This window comes from Odontesthes bonariensis, chromosome 15 (assembly GCF_027942865.1).
Source record: "Odontesthes bonariensis isolate fOdoBon6 chromosome 15, fOdoBon6.hap1, whole genome shotgun sequence".
Lineage (NCBI taxonomy): Eukaryota > Metazoa > Chordata > Actinopteri > Atheriniformes > Atherinopsidae > Odontesthes > Odontesthes bonariensis.
The window spans coordinates 16086982-16102951 of NC_134520.1; the positions used below are offsets into that span (position 1 = coordinate 16086982).

At 43.4% G+C, this 15970-nt stretch overlaps 1 protein-coding gene across 1 annotated transcript in view; it reads left to right on the plus strand.

Annotated features, from left to right (window-relative positions):
• Positions 1-650: 650 nt before the first annotated feature.
• sema6bb (sema domain, transmembrane domain (TM), and cytoplasmic domain, (semaphorin) 6Bb) overlaps positions 651-15970 on the plus strand; it is a 136448-nt gene continuing 121128 nt past the window's right edge. Inside the window, exon 1 of the mRNA XM_075485198.1 lies at positions 651-1474. The gene's annotated coding sequence lies outside the window, so the exon portion shown is untranslated. The remainder of the gene's footprint in view (positions 1475-15970) is intronic.

Genomic DNA, 15970 nt, shown 5'->3' on the forward strand with positions numbered 1-15970 from the left:
ATATACTTACAGTGGAGCTGAAATATTGCACTACATGCCTGGCAATATATTGTGGATAAATAATGTGAAAAAAATGCACATAGGAGCAGTGCTTGAGTTTGGATATCCAACTGCATCGTATCGAGTAATTTTTCACACAGAGCCTCTTCCAGGATCTCCCCACTTTGCTCGATAATCTGATTTGATTTCTGTTGATTTTTTTTTTCAGAATTGACAGCGATAAATATGCACTGTTATCTGGAAACTGCTTTGAATCATCCCCCAAGGTTTTATCTCAACGTCGCCAGCGCGGTAAGCGTAGCGGCTGACACCTTTTGTAATGCTCATGTTTGTATTTATGATATAAAGCTTGCATTGAATACATTTGACAAAGATCAGTGCTCTCTCTCTTGTGTGCGCCCCAGGTGTATTTTGACTTTCACTCCTGCTAACCAGATCAATTTCAGTCCTCAAATTGCCACTGTGAAATTTAGTCGACGCTAATTCAACTTTGACTTTTAGGACTTTTGGCGTAATGTGCTGTCTCCCAATTAACCCCAATTAGTCATAAATCAATTCCATTCCAGTTGCTGCGTAATTCTGCTTCAGGTTTTGGTATGAACAGGCTTCAGGAGTCTGTGGTGGATGACAGCAGAGCTGGAGATGCTGTAGCTCGGACCACCGCTAGAAGACACACGCCGTGGTCCTCCCACTTCACTGAAGCTCTCGAGTGCGACTTAAGAAGAGGAACTGTTTTTTTTTAATAAGCCGATGAATGGGACTCTGCCGTGCGCTGGATCCCGAGCTTGGCTCTACGTGGAAGTGGGACAGAGAAAAGGGCAGTATTTTCTTACTGAGACCAGAGGCGGAAAAGACGCAGCAATGACAGAGCAGCAGTCGTGCGCAGCGACAAAATAGACCAACTATTGTGAGGACTGAAGATTGATAACACAACTGGACGAGCGATGAGAGCGGCAGATGTAATTTTCTGAACGTTGCAGCTGGGTTAGTGCCAGTTGTGCGCTGGATGGGTTATTTTTGCGTCCTCTTTTTCACCATTCACTGCTTCCAACGTTTCTAGTCTACTTGGAGACCTCGGACGGCTGTCTTCGAGGGAGAATCGCTGCAGAGACCCACGGGGAATGCCATGTGTCGCTGCGCCACATAGGAGCTCTTTGTGGGCTGTTTTGCACCGGGGACAGGTGGTGCCGTGTGTGTGACTGCATTTGTGTATGTTGACACAAGCGGGGGGTACGGACACACAACCCCTGAGACAGTTGTCTTATGGATGTCAGACCAGCGTTCGGGATCAGTTTTTGCCAGAAACAGGTGCGACAGGGAGGAGTAGTTCACAAAGCCCCACACGGGATCTGGTATCGCACAAACGAACCTTTCCTCTGATCAGTGTCGGATTTTTTTTTTCTTTTTGTGAGACACACAATTGACTCTTACTATTGTTACCTCGGCGGCACATTTCTCCCGACAATCAGAGGAGGTAAGTGATCCAAGTGGTCCGGAGTAAAGGCTGCGCTGGGTGGCGGTGGTGCGCAAAGCTGTGGCTCTGTCGCGCCTTGATGCTTTGGATAATTTCTTTTGACGAAGGAATTTACTTGTCAAAACTGTTTATAATGTTCTCAGCCGGTCATTTTAATTACATTTATGTAAAAAATGTTGAAATCTTCCGTTTAGGTTTAACTGTATGATTTCATACTGCGTAGCTTGCAGCCACACGCAAGACCAGCAGGTTTAAGCTGTCCGGAGCCTGAAGAGGCGCTTCACCATCCAACTATTGATTTGATATTGACACTGCTCACACAGACTACATCATATGATTGAGATGATCATATAGTTACTGTATTCATTGACTAAAACTATTAGTGGATATTGTATTACTCGTCTGCGTATAATCGTTCTCGAAGAAACTGTTAAATTATGCAGTTGTGAATTTTCTATGACAAATTTGATTTTTAAAAATATTTTAAGACGGTGTCGTTGTTTTAAAGCGAGAGAACCTCATTTCTAAATTTTGTGAGTTGCAGAACTGTGGATGTAGACTTAATGTCTTCATCATGAGATTGCTCTTTCTTATTGTGTTTGTGTGTTTTCTGCTGCATGCTTGTAGATTATCTGCATGCGGTTGTGTCTGTTCTACAGGCCTGCCTGCTGGGCCCCTAAAGCCCACAGCCGTCAGGCTCTGACATTTCTTTTTCCCTCTGTCCCTGCTGTGGCTCTTATCTTTACAGTACTTTAAGCTATAGTTGGATGAATAGTGTCAGAATCCAGCTTCAAGGTTTTATTTTGTGCACAGACCACTAACTCCCAGTGGCTGGCTCCAAGTCACCTCAAGTTTTCCCATTTGGGAGTTACACGTTTTGTTTTGGCCTCTGTTTCAAATTCAAATTGGCTTTCAGCCGCCTTTTGTCCAGCGCTGAGGTTTGTGGACTGGAAAGAGAGACGGAGAAGAAAGTAAAGTCCCCACGGGTAAGGCCATTCTTAAAATGAGCCTCAGTGTCTGTGAGACGTCTAAAGAAAGCGAGACAGTGCTGCTTGTCCACTGTGAGGTTAGACACAGCCAAGAGCACACCAGCACCTCCACTCACCTTCCTGTCACTCTTAACCGTATCATTCAGCCTTGGAGAAGAGCCTTTTTTTTTTTTTTTTTTTTTTTTTTTTTTAATTCCTCTTCCTCCGGGGTGTCACCCGTCAGCCAGGACTCAGGTCTGCTGCTGCAGGTTACATATAAGATCCTTTTCCCCTGTTGCTCAGATGAGATATCAGGCAGTGATGTGCTGCATCACACTCACACCTTTTTTATGCATACAGCAGCAGAGGGATTATATGCGTATGTATGTTTCTATATGAAGGTGGTGAAAGGGAAGAAATTAGAATGACACACAAGGCAGATGAAGGCAGAAAAACATTTCTAATCAGTTGTGTTTTGCTGCTTGTTCAGAATGACAGAGGAGGAAAGATGAACTCTTGTTTCTCATGGGCTGACATCCTTTTGCAGGCCCACCGTACCACCAGTAATGACAACAGCTAATGCAGGGAGTGAATTATTAGACAAGAGATGAAACGCCTGCCTGATATGATCTCAGATCTCGCGGCTCCTCGATTTGTTTAGAAGCCAAGGACAAAACACTTTGAGAGTTTACATTAGAAGCAGCTTTTGCCGGTGCTTGTAGTTATGCTGAGAAAGATGTAAGGGGAAATGTACCCAGACAAGGGAGCTGCTGATGGATAGTGTTGATTTTACTGGAACCACTTTTAGAATATCAGCCTCTTTTCCTGATATATTTCTTAAATAGTTCCACAAAAGTGACTTTTGTTTTGATGATATTGAAGGAATTCATAATAAGTTCCCTGAAAAGACTTTTCTGCAGGGACGGGAGAGGGGATAAATGTTTTGCCAGTCACTATATAAATAACCAGACAGTAGAACACTTTACTCCTTCCAAGAGAAACTACTCAGTTGGGGGTAAATAAAAAACCGCTCAGAAATTTTTTTTGTTAGGCAAGCATAAGGAAAGTGGTTCAAGAAACGGTGTACCTGACGGTAGAGCTGATGTCCCGGGCACTGAATGTGATTAGTTTGAAATCCCCACCAGAAGCAAAAGCAGTAATTCCAGGTTAAAGCCTAATATAGGAGGGGGAATATGTGTCAACTGAGAACTCGGATAACAAGGCTAAATGTGTGCCCAGGAAACCAGGCAGGGTGGTTTGTTGTACTGTTCCAAGGTCCCAGTGCTGATGTCAGTTTTTGGCTGCGTTTTCTGTGTCCCCAGTGCTTCTCCTCACAGCTTAACAAACTGCTCACTGGAGCTCGGCTAATCCTTGGCTAGCAATGCCCATTGATTTATTATAAAGTTAGCTAATTTAGGAAGATCTGCAACATCGCACCATACACACGGGCCCTGACAGATCCCTGCTGTCTTTACTGTGGAGTCTGAATCACCAATTAGTTTGAAGAATTCTTTGTATGAGTGTGGATCAGAGAGAAAAAGAGTGAACAACAGAGGGAAAGTTTGTCTGTCAGAAAAACGTAAAACTAAGAGACGGTGACTATCGCATTGTGTCTGTTTGCCTTCCTGTTTTGCACAGATGTTGTATGCGTGCACAGTTGTGAGTCAGTCTGTCTGTGGCTTATACAAGTGCGATTCAACCTTGCCAGCCTTGGTTGAATGGGTGCCCTGTTTGTGCTGGGTTTTTGACGCTAACAGCCGCTCGGAACCGCTTGCTTTGGAGCAAGTGTTGCACCGTATGTGCTAAAATGACAGGTGCCCTTGTACAGTGACTTAATCCCCCCACCCCCACCCCCAGCTACACCCTGCTGGTGGGGGATTTATTTCACCTGTGGGCCTGAAGCAGTTCCAGCATGGTAATAAAAAATCATACTGTGGATTAGTCAAATGAAACCTCATTTTCCAGATGAACTGAGGGAGCGTTTATGGCTTGGAAGTCTGACCTCATCAGTGTGATTATTTATTTATTTATATCACTGAATCGGAATGCAAAAGACAATTGGTCCAAAAATGAATGTAAAGGTCTACATTTTTGGGGGGTTTACAGTTTTAGGTTTTCTATGTAAAGCTTCTGTATGAAATTAAGTTTCTTCCACCCATCTAAGTTTTGCCCTCACGTTTATCCCTTGCCTATAGTTAAAGGGACACTCCAGTTTTTACAAGCTCAGTTGCCAGAGTGAAACCCGTTTCTAGAAAAACAATATGGTCTCAAGATTTCTCCCTCAAAAAAAGTCTATAGTGTCTCAACATTTCTCAGGCAAAACAACCCAATGCCATTCCAACCTTGACAGACTTTGTGAGGATTTTTACAGGCTGTAAAGATTATGAATAAGAAGCAGCATAGCTACTGTGACATCGTTTGTGGACTGCTGTTTTGAAACCTTGAATTCAGCATTTGAGCAAGAAGTGACCACCGTTGGACAAGAAGGTGGAACTGGACAGTGTTTCCTGAAACCTGATTGGACAAAAGTACCTCCCTTTTGGGCTTTCTTGTTCAATTATGACATTAAATTTAAATAGATGACTGGCCCACTAAGAAGGGGTAATGACACCATGATCGCCTATAGACACAATTCACTAATTTAGTATTTCATAGGAGAGGGTGAAATTTATTTGATTTTTTTTTTTGTAAGCTCAGTGGAGCCATCCTAAGTGGCCACCAGGGATTCTGTGCTGCAAGTCTCTCCAAACTAGTGTTTGTTGTTTTTCACACTTCGTCTTCTTTGCTGTGAATTCTGCATTGGTTGTTCCCTTTCAGGTTCACTGTTAACTAGTCTGCATTCGACCTATTCACCATGTCATGGCCCTGGGTTTGAGAGGCTGTTTTGGCTTGTTGTAGGATTGCATGTAAGCCCATCTCTGTAACCCTGAAGTGGGTTGAGTTTTGGAGTAATTCTTTGCACTGCACAGGCTTGGAGGTCCGCAAACATGCACCATTAGAAGAGTTCTCTGTGGGAGCGGAGCTCTCACCATCTACATCGTCAAACCTTAGATTCACAGACGGGCATCAAACTCTACTGAGCGAGAGAGTTTTGGGGCCCATGTTAAACCTGGCACACCGGCCCTCTTTTCTTTTTCTTACCATTCTTTCCCCCAAGCATTCCCCCCTGCTCATTTTCCTTCACACATTCTCTCTTCATACCACTGCTCCCCTCGTTGCCTCTTCTTTTTCTCCCTTTCTCCAAGTCTGCCCTGGACCTTGATGTCAAGGCCTCTCAGGCAGTGTGGTCTCTGTCTGCAGGCTGTCAGGGCAGGGACACTGCCCACCGGGACCTTGAATGGGACAAATTGACCGTAACAATGTTCCCACTTACCATGTTAGGCTGGGAGAAAGAGAAGGTGAAAAGGAGGGACCGATGATTGAGGGGCAGGCCAGCCGGACTGGGAGGGGGGGGGGGGCCTTGAGGAAAAGAAAGAGGGGGAATGGAGGACACCTCTTTGAAATGTATGAATGGAAGACTTACATTAAATTGCACCAATCTTTTTCTAAAATCCTGTCTGTGCACACACACATATACACACCACACATATGGCTTTGCTTGTTGTTATTTGCCCAAGGCTACTGCTTGGGTTGCCATGGAAGCAGAATAAACACATTTGCTTGTGACCCTGCAAGGCCTCACACAACACACCTCATTCTCAGATGCCTTACGGGGGGGTTGGGGGGTGGGGGTGGGGGGTTTGTCAAGGCTACCAGTTTGATCTGCACTATATGCTACCTCTGTCTCACAAAGGGTCAAGGATCATCCAGCCCCCTATTAAAATGCAATAAGGGCCCTAGACCAATGGGGCCACCTCTGCCATTTAATCACACACCGCTGCTCCCTCATCATCTCCTCTCTCCCTTTTATCTTTTAATCACTTGTTTTCCCAGCCCTGTCTTTCTTTCACTCTCATCTCTCCGTCCTCATGGCTCTTATACAACTACTGCAAAGCCAAGCAGCCAGAGTAGATGAGAGTTCAAAGAAGGAAGCTCGATGCAGCCAGTAATAAGCACTCTTTCATTTTTCTTTGAAAAGTCTCCCTCATACAGTTGCTCTCATCAGCAGCCACCGGCTAGGCTCTCCTCAGTTTGTAAAGTCTGTGATTTCAATTTTTCTGTCTCTGCACTTTAACTGTGACAGAATGTCGGGGAGAATTTCGAGCGGTATCATGTAGTGTAAGCCCGAGGTAGTGCAGTATGACAGGAACAAAGAATGCAGCTGCTATCACCAAAGGCCAAGTGGCTGTTGAATAAAGATGATTCTCCATGGTAAAGCTGGCATCCCGTGTAGGCTTATTGTACCTCCACAGGCGGAGGGTGTTCTTCTGCGTGTCCGTATGCAAAAGTGTTTCTTTCCTATATCGGAATAAGGTACAAGCAGGGGATTCTTCCATTCTCTGCAGCAGTGGGAAAGAGATATTTCCATGTGTATAAACTGTTGGCAGCGTACCATGAGTGATACAGGATGGGATGAAAAGACGGGTAGACATGATGGAGGCGGGCCCCGGCGTTTACTTCCTGGACACGGATAAACAATTTATTTGTGTGTGTGAGTTGAATGTTTTTCACGGCCAGTTTCCTCGTGATTAGGCTAAGTTCGCATAGCTTCCCCCTCTTTTTCTCTCACCCTCTTTTTCACACCCACACCCCCTCCCTGCACACACACTGAGTATTGCACTCACACTCTTGTGCAGCCCTGGAGTCAACTGAGCCTCATTTAGTTAACAAGAGAAGACACTAACAAGGAGCTCGGGTTGGGAAAGGAGACATTGGTCTCGTATACTAACTGCAAAAAAGTGAACGCACACTGATGTATTGAGATGCAACCGTCTTCATTTCCCTATTCTGAGCCAGAAGTAACACTGAAACTGCCTTATTTTTCTCTGACTTTATTTAGATAGGAACATTTGTTTTTGCTCTAGCATTCACAGACACACTTTGTACACGTCCTTGGTTTTAGTCCCTCACCTATGTTGCCATGATCGCCATGGTCATGATTAATAAGAGACACGTTTAACAACTCTTATGGTGGGAGAAATAACAGAGAGGATGCTGTTCACGCACATCCTGAATCATTTCCCGCATCAGAACAGCATGAATCTGGAGAAACTGTGCCCTGTGGGCCAGACTGGAGTTATCCCGCTGCAGTTTTATAGCTGATTCATTTCTTAGGGGAACTTCCAGCCAAAGCGGCTCTATCCTGCAGTTTTATGGTAGCGGAGACGCTGCAAATATAAAATTAGAGTGTTCTCATCTGTTTCTGCTGATGACAGAATTGTTTACCACCCGTGGATTGGCTCTTGCTGCTGTTGCTGGTCTCTACTTAGGTTTGTGATTGTACTCTTTAATGTAATGTGAGCTTATGTGCTGCCAACCTGCCACTTGTTTTGTGCCTTGAGGTAATTAACAGCTTAATGCATCCAGTGACCTGAGGGAATCAGCCATGCTGAAAAAACGGGGAAAAAAACTCTGGCTCTTTTGGCACATTCGGGCAGTTGGCGCGGTGGAGGGACAGTGCAGAAACTGTGACCTACTGTCTCTCTTTGCTTATTGTCGAGACAATGGCGAGCAAAGGCAGCAGGAAGTGGCCTGTGACATGTTTATGGTTTACGGATGGAACTGGACTATATGTGAGAAGTAGAGAGGCATTAAGTAGAAAGAGAGCCACAAGGAGAGTGAAGAGAGAAGAGGTGGAAAGTAGTGGATCTTGAGAGGATGCTTGTTCAGCTCCTGTTGCTGTTGGAAAGTGGAGGGAAAGTAGGTCCTTGAATGCACTCGCCTAAATGAATGGCTCAGAAGCACCAATTAATATACAGCCTCACTGTGGGTCTCTGCTGTGCCGAATCAAAGAGGCCTTGCTGCGCAGTGAGTCTGCTCATCTCCCAAGCATTGAGTGTGTGAGCTCACGCACTCACACACACCCCCAAACACACCACCAAACGTACCACACACTGTGGGGTTTTTTTTAGCCAAGAAACTGAACCAATGAAGGAGATTTGAGATGAAAGCATCACATGGTGCTAAAAGCTGAATGTCAAGGTTAAAGAACAAAAGAATGATGATTTGGACTTTGTTAAGAAGTGCTGAAAGAAATAGATGGAAGGTTAGGTTTGGCGTACATATTTTTGCTGGATAACAGGAGAGGAAATTAAATAAGGAGCTGAGGAGTAGGAGGAGGACAGAGTGTCCTCTCTGAGGGTGGGAATCGCACAACCAGACCAAGGACCCATCTGGAGGCAACAGGTCTGATGACAGCAGGCGGGTCCTTGATCCAAGAATTTCAGCCGTGTGTGACAGCCAGGGTCTTCCCTTGTCCAGGACCCCTGGAGACCCAGCCAGTCCACCAGCAATCTGTCCCCTGATACTAACCACTTTAGTATGACAGGATGGCATGTTATGATGAGTTATGGCTTCTAATCATTCAAATTGAAAGCGGATGGTTGATTATGGTGTGTTAGGCACTGCTGTTAGAGATGAGTGGATTGTCGGAGGATGGTAGATGCTCTGTACACTTAGTTTTGTGGTAGGGATTTAAACTTCTTCCCAGCAAGTCTGTTTAAAGCAGTAGATTCTGTACTGGTGCACTGAATGCATTACCATTAATTTAACAGGATATGAGGAGCACTAACAATTGCATTTACAAACTATTAAGCCACAAATGCAAAAAAAAAAATATATATATATATATTTCTTCAACCTGTGTGTCACAATGGCAATGTTGATTGGCATATACTCTATGCTGGTTTTTCTGTTGTTGCTGTGCTTTCAGAATGCCACAGCCTGCCTGCTCGCTGTAGCTAGTAGGTCATTTGTATTTGCATGTAAATGTTTTTCACCCCTCGGCTTGACTGGTGGGGCAATCAGAATGGTTCTCTGTCTACATCACTTAGAAGGAGACAGCAATGACTGACTGTGACATTCAGAACTCAGGCCAGGCTTCACCATTTACTTTCATTCGCTTGTTCATTTACAAATTTGTTCTGTGGGAAGGAGCAGGCAAAAGAAGAGGGGAGTTTTGTGTGTGTTTCTGTCTTTTGATGTTCTGTCTTATACATAGTTCCTTTACTTCACACTCATGTGCATTTTGTTTTCTCCAGACATCCGAATCAGGCAACTTTGTCCCACATCTTCCTACCTAATCATCGAGCTCTGGGTCCTGAGCTTGCTTTCCTCCATTGTCCTAAATGGCGCCACTGAGATAGACACTGGCAAGGCTTTTCATCGCTCAGACTGGCACACAGGCGCGCACAGGCACATACACACACCTCCCACATGGCGATGATGGATACATGTGCAAAAGCATTTCTGCACGACGGAGGAGTGTTTGTTCTTGACTCATGTGGTGTGTCTTGGGGTTTGGCAGTCTGTCAGGCATCTATCAGCCTATGTCATCAAATGATACATGGCTCTGTAGGTGTCAGCTTGACTGGCTTCTCTGGTTGCTGAGCAAGACCGGATGAATGTTCCAGTGAGTAAGAAACTTTTGATGGAGAGAATGAAAGATTAACTAAAACATTCACTTCCTCATTCTCCGATCAAATTTGTTTTTATTTCCATTAAAGTATTATTTTGACTGTGGCTGTTAAGCAACTGCATTGTTCTGCAGCTCACTTTGATTTAGTCCTTAGTCTGTCTCTGCCAGTGTTGGAAATGTTTGTGTTTATAGAAATAGATAAACATAGAAAACGTTTAAAAAGTCTCCTGGTTTAAACTTGTGTGCTTTTGATGTAACACTTTCAACGTTTCTTTTATCCTTCTGCTTGATATTTAAGTGCGATTCTGTTTATCGCAATTATGGGATGCCAGTGTTGATGGTTTGTCTGCTGCCTTGTGACCGTAGAAATTCCTTTGTTACTCCTTTGATGTATTTTCTAATATGTCCATTCTTTTGACTGCTCGTGTAAATACAGTGTGAGGAGTTGCGGTACGTTATGTGCTTTTGTGTCTTTGCTAAGTTTCAGCTTTATTTTTAACTCGCGGCGTTTTGATCCTGACAAAATTCAGTAACTGCGCTTGACTGTGTCCTTCCCTGATGACATCATCACCACGTTGCCTCGACACCCTCTCGTGAGCATCAACATGCAGCTCACTTGTTACCTGCTCTGGCTGCTTTAACCTTTTTCAACAATTATTCTTATAAATAGCCTCGCTTGTTCTGTCTGTTTCATTTCAAAGGCAGCAACACTCTCCGCTGACTCTGTGCAGCAGCAGCAGCAGTAGGCTACTGGGAAACTCGATACTAGAGTCTAAACTATAAGAATAAACAGGATAAAAAATGCCCAAACACAGCTCTCTCGGCCCTGTGATGTGTCGTATACCGTCAAACATTGAGGGTGTTGAAACATGAAGAAGCACTGACTGAGTTTTTCCAGTTGTGTGCATGTTAAACCAGTCATAAAAATCATGTTGTTGCTGTAAAAGCAAGAAAACACAAAACAGAATAATGCAAAGCATTGTGAAACATGAATTTGGTGAATAACATTTCAGATCCACGTCCTGCCTCCCCAGCAACTTGGAATAAATCATTTTATTCTTAGTTTCTACTTTATTGATGACTCTGAGTGAGCTTGTTTTTAATTGTGCATACCCTGAGGGTGGTGGTGCAGAATGCTTAGTTAAAGAAGCACTGGAGGAAAGTGCTCCTGCCAAAAGTTATGGCAGTTATTCCTGAGTTTTAGTTTTTAGCACTTGCCTACCGCTGAGCACTGCACCTCCCTTGTGGATACGTTATTTTTCATTAAAATAGAATTATTTTTCTCTGTCTTTCTTTTGGCTTTTTGGTTTGTGCTACTTTACCTGGCACAGAGGTTCTTTCTACTGTTATCAGCACCGTTAACGGCCACAACAAAGTAGCTTTGATGCTCTGCTGGGCTTAGGCCGTAACAAAAAAGGACAGCTCCAGGCTCACATTATGATGGAGGGAAAAGCTTTAGGGCTCCACTATTTACTATTTAGTTTAGATTTCTGTTGCCTTTCATAAGATTTAAAGACAAATGGAGAAATGATGGTCTCTCTTTGCCAACTTTTCTTATTGCCTAACATCTCTATTTGATCACACATTAAAGGTGACGTAGGAAACCGCAACGAAATGGATTATAACCGTTAGATAAATGATGCCAAAGTTGGGTATGCATGAGAGAATTGTTGCTATCTAGAGCGGGTTTCAACACATAAGTAACAACTGCTTAAAACTATTTTGCTGTCTGGTAGATTTATGCATTATGTTAATTTATTTTGCTGCTTTTCAAATCTCCATCCATCCTCAACTTGTTGATATACCATCAGCTTAAACCAGTCCTGCACTTTTTTTTGTTTCTTAGCATGCCTCCATGGTTTCCTTGCCTTCTTTCGTAGGGTTTTGTGTGTCTGATTGTGTGCACGTTCCCTTGCTTTTGTGTAGGGATAGGTGGGTAGATTCATATGACACAGTCCGCTGCAATAACACAGTGAGCCAAGCAAAAAATGCAAGGGGAACCATTTGTGTGGCAGGTCTGAGCCGGCCAGCAGAGGAAAAAACCAAGCGACCGTGAGTAGCCGAGACAAAAGTACTAACGATTCTCTGCTGTAACAGCCAGCATGCTTTACACTCCTTATGGGACATGTGCATACAAGCAAGGACATCTGACCGCCCTGCTGCTTATTCATATATTTGTCACTATACACAAAATTCCCAAAATGTTAAGTGGGGAAGCTCATTATGCTCTCTGCTGTCACTTCTATCTGTATATTATCAACCACCAGCTCAGCATTTTCTTGCTATTGTCAAGTTGCTTCTCCTGTGCTGATAAGGAGAAATTGCAAGTGTGGCAGCGGACCTAATTCTTGCTAGAGAGTTCCTATCCAGGCTAAAGCCGTCTTTCGACATTTTTTGTCCCCTTGAAAAGTCTACATCAGTATCTTTGTCTGGAGGTGGAGAGATTTCGTTTGCATCTGATAATCCCTTTTCACTCCTGAAATTAGTTTCTCTCTCTTGAGGCCAGTATACAGAAGCAAAATTACAACTGAGCGAGAATTACAAATGTACAAGTGTGAAATAGAACAGATAGGGAAATTAGTGGCGAGTGTCTGTGTGGATCTGCAGAGTGCGTTTGTGGAGGAGGTCTCGCTTCCAGCAGTCAAGGGCTGTCGCTGGAATGCTCACCCGTTTCGAATAGATTCCTGGTTTGGGGGATCAGGATGGAGGTGCTGAATGCAGAGTAGAGGCCAGGGGACTTGTCAGTCATCACAAAGATGCTAATGCACACAAACACACTAACGAGGCTGGCTTAGTGACTCACTAATTCACCCTAGCGTCACATGGGTCCACCAGGCAGGGAGCCAGCGCAGAAACAGAAGCTAAGAGGTGATGCTCATCCTGAGCCACCCTGGGCAGGGTAAAGGGCCTCTAGTTTTTTTTTAGGCTTAGTGTTCATGCTGAAAATAATTAAGAGCCAGGAGGAATTGAGGAGAAGAGAAAATGAAGTACATATCAAATTGGGTAAAATAGCAAACCTTGTCCCCAAACACTTGCATATATGCAATCTTTAAAAAGCAGCTAATCTACAAACTCCCAATGTGTTCACTGAGGAGCTGATATTTAGTTAGACTTTCGGCTCAGGAGTGTTAGTGTATGTAGTGCTAAATCTTTCAGCAGAGCAATCTGCCAAAACCGTTGCTGTATTTTGGTGAACTAGTTCTCTTTTATCTAAGTGCTCGGGGATGCAGACACACATGGGAAGCTGGTTACAGAAAAAGCCAGAATTTTTGTTCATTAACACAACTCCTCATAGAGATGGGAGTATATGTTTTGGAGAACTACTCTTTTAGCCAGCTAGTTGTGATTGTGCTTGGGGTGACCCCTAGAGATCTTAACTTGCATCGAAAGGAGTACCATACTGATTTTGTCAGAGCCCTTTCAGAGGTAAATATTGTTACTATGGATACATGTATATCAGAAAAGGTAATTTTTGTTGTTGTTTGGTCTGCTTTTCAAGGCCAAGGCAACTAGTTTTTTTTCAGACTCAACCCTTAGGACCTTTAGTAATTCTTGTGCATCACATTACCACTCTCATTAATGTGACTGATTATACACTTGGAAAGAGTGCACTGCAACCGTGAGCCATTCAGCCAAAGTGTTTGCTGGCACATCTGTGATGAAAATTAGAGTGCCCACTTGCGTTGAGGCATTTGTGTCTTAGATCATTCTGACTGCTGCAAAGAGCCCTTTGCCATCTCATCCTCGGTCAGAAATGGATTTCAGTCTTATTTAGGTTGTGACTTAGTTTGCAAGACTGTGTTTGTGAGTGTTGGTGCTAGTCTGGTGGGCTGGCATTTCTCTGCAGTGATGTTTCTGTGCTCACGAGAGGGAAATTTGCTGATATAAACTTTATGCTTTGAGGGCTTTCATCACAATCTTAATTAACCTTTCTTGACTTATGCAGCTGAAAAATGAAGAAAACCAACGTTTTGTATCTGAATTATTTAGAAACGCTATAGAAAAGTACAGAAATAAAAAAAGTCTTCATATATTTTGCTAATAGACATTCAGATGTTTATAGTAAAGGAACATATTTTGGGGGGGATTTATGATTTGCATTTCATTGATACCCCCTAAAATTACAGTAAAAGGAAGACTGACATTAAAGGTGCATTGAAACATAATTATTGTATCACTAGTTAAATTGTGCCCGTAGGAGTTTTTTTTTTTTTTTTAAAGTAGCTGGAGAAATAAGCTGTTATTTGTGGAGAATTGAGCAAAACAGGTCGAGGTCCCCCACAAATGAAATGGTGACGTGTCGGCGTGTGAAATTCAGTCTGACACTGAAGCTGGCCAATAATAGAGTTCCTGCTTTAAATGGCTGATGCCTTTTGTTATGGAGGCTTGGATATTATCAGATCAGGGTTGACCACCACAAGGCCCCTGACCTTTCATGAGCAATCCATTTAATGCAGGAATTTTGGTCTGATGACATGGCCTGTGCAGCTAATCTCTAAGCGGAACACAAGAACAGATTTCCTTTGTTCTAGTCATTTTATGATACAATCTTGTAGTCTCAGATGGCGTCCTTCTCCATCTGGTTTATTAAGCTTGTATATACAGCTTGTTTAAGGTGGGACTTTTATGGTATTGAGGTGGAATGGGGGTAGGGGTTAAAAAGCTATCTAGCTCCAGAGCCCAATGGAGGTATGAGATGGAGAAACAGCCCTGCAAACGTCACTCTTGAAATCTTTGCTTTTGTCATGCCTCTGCTTCTGAAACTCTTGAACGCTATCTGAAAGGGCCCACATAGGGATGGAATTCTGCCTCTCTGTTTGGTCGGTGTGAACAGTCAAAGATGAGCAACGGTAGCACAAACAAAGCGTCTTCTTTGCACATGTGTCAGCAATAAAACAGCTGCTGAAACTGGCTCCCCATACTTGAGTACCAGTGAGTACCACATGATAAAGCACCACAAAATGTGTCATGGAAGTTTTTATTCCTCAAAATTGAACAAAACTGATCTCTAACTCCATAACATTGAAAATAAAAGCAGGGCTTGCCTCAATGATTTGCTTTCCAGTGTCACATCTGGTCATAAGGCTCTTTTTTTTGTTTATGTATCATATGTACATTCTTCTGCCAAAGCACGCCGGTGTCTCTGGCGTTGCATGACACGTGACAACATAGTTTATGAAGAATGTGCAGTATATGTTCATCGTGTATTTACTGCAAATATATGTTGTATTTCCTAACTTTAACCAGGTAATCAATTTCCTCAGCCTAACCATGCACATACTTTAGTATATATTTGCAACCAAAGAAGAGTAAAAAAGGAAAACAACAAAAAAGGGAGGGAAAGGAAAAACCCTAGATGGAAACAGCTGTGTCCAAGTTTAAACAAGAGGAGCAGATTGATAAAGCTGATGTTCGTGAATAAGAAAAAAAAAAAAGCTAAATGATACATAATGAAATCAAATAAACTAGACATAGTTTCCAGAAACTGTCTGAAGCCACCGGTCATCACAAATAAATCTAGTTTGCATCAGAGGGTCAGTCATTGGAGTCAGGTTATGGCATCCAGTGTATTGTGGGCTCAGGTCAGTGACCGTGAATGAGGGGGAAGTTGCCTCCACTTACTACAGCGATGTGTGAGGTCAGCTGGAAGAGGATCACCTCTGAGAAGCTATAGTATGTACCTCTCCACAGGGACCTTTGATTCATGCTGTGAAGAATTGTGCTTTCAGAGAAGGCAAAGCACAGTGTTTGTGTACACTGCATATGAATTTGACTGCATGCGTTTTTGTCCTCCCGTCCTTAACCACGCTTGATTTCTTGTTCTCTCTGTGGGCGTCAGCTGGGGCACAAAAAGGAGAAGAGCCTGGGTTGCCTTCAAAATGATTTCCATTGCTGCATAAGTGCCTTTGGAAGAATGCAACTTGGTACATGCCAGGAAAGGAAATAAATAAATGACCCGAGAGTGAGAGCTCGAAGTGGGCCAATCGAAGTTTAGTCAGAGGAAACTTGGCT